Source organism: Eptatretus burgeri, unplaced genomic scaffold, assembly GCF_056783735.1.
Source record: "Eptatretus burgeri isolate ZD-2024b unplaced genomic scaffold, Ebu_testis_v1 Ebu_testis_scaffold_3173, whole genome shotgun sequence".
In the NCBI taxonomy this organism is placed as follows: domain Eukaryota; kingdom Metazoa; phylum Chordata; class Myxini; order Myxiniformes; family Myxinidae; genus Eptatretus; species Eptatretus burgeri.
The window spans coordinates 142,501-143,908 of record NW_028225121.1 but is presented as its reverse complement, the minus strand read 5'-3'; positions in this window follow the sequence as shown (position 1 = coordinate 143,908).

Below are 1,408 nucleotides of genomic sequence, written 5' to 3'. Positions count from 1 at the left end.
AAACATATCCACAAGGAAACATCTATGACAAAGTGGATCACCCGATAAACATCGGGTGATGGAGACTTTTATTGGGTGCATCCAACCAGACCATTGATGAGATTGATGTGTTGGTCGATCATTACTTTCGTCCATCCCTCCATCCATCTCTCAGTCAACATTTTAGTTTACAGGACGGAACTTGACAACTCCGAGTCCAATTGACTTCAACATTAACATGGTGGTACACCATGACAAGACTTTGATTCCTTTCAAAATCGGTATCAGGGTTGTGCAATGGAATTATCGCCCACGCGAATATTCTACAATACAATTTGAAGAAAAAAAAGTATTTTTGATGTATTACTGCCAAATGGAAGGGAAACAAACTTTAAACACAATGAAAGTGAAAAAAAATCCTCACTTTACTAATGTGAGAAGGAAAGTACATTTCAAACACCATCTCAAGTGAACAAACCACTGCATTCCATAAAAGGTGCAAAAACTGATCACCTTATCAATAGACTTATCAGCTCACATCCAATTATCAACAAAGTCCTGGAATCATGGCAGTTGATGGGAAATTCTTACATTTCTCAAACATCTTCATCTCAGATCAGCAATATGGTTTCAGACTACGTCACTCAACCATGGATATGGTACTTCGACTAACAAAATAATGAATGGAGGCTCTCAATGTCAGACATGAGATCAGGGTCAGCTCTCTAGTCATACAACGTGATTTTGATACAGTCTGGAATGTAGTCGTACTCTTCAAACTCTCTCCTTCAGGCATCCAAGGTCAACTCCACACATGGCTTCATTATGGTACTTCCTCTACTCTTACAACCAACGTGTGGCACTCAGCAGAATCCTTTCATCTCCTCTTCCTGTCAAGGCTGGAGTTATACAAGGCAGTGATCTGGGTCCAGTGTTGTTCCTGAACTTCATAAATGATCTCTCTGACGCTTTGGAAAATCCACTTTATCTAATTGCTGATGACTCCACTCTCTGCCATGACATCACTCCTCCTTCAGACAGGCAGGCTGCAGCCTCTTCCCTCTCTTCAGACTTCGACAAAATCACAAGCTGGCGAAACACTTGGAATACGTCTTTCAATCCTGACAAATCTCATAATCTCAGTATCTCTCTGAGAAAGGACCAGATGGCAAACCCTCCTCTCCACTTTCATCACAATCCTCTGCAGGAAGATCAGTCCTTCAAACTCCTGCATCTCATGATTAGCCATGATCTTTCTTGGACAAACCACATTTTAAAGTTGGCCTCCAAAGTCAGTCACCGACGAATACTCTTCGTCATGCAGAGTACTTCTACAGTGCAGCTAAACAACTGTCTTCCTTCAAGACTTTCATAAGCAGCTTGATGGAACACTGCTCTCCCCTCTGGACTGGTGACCTTACTTCACATA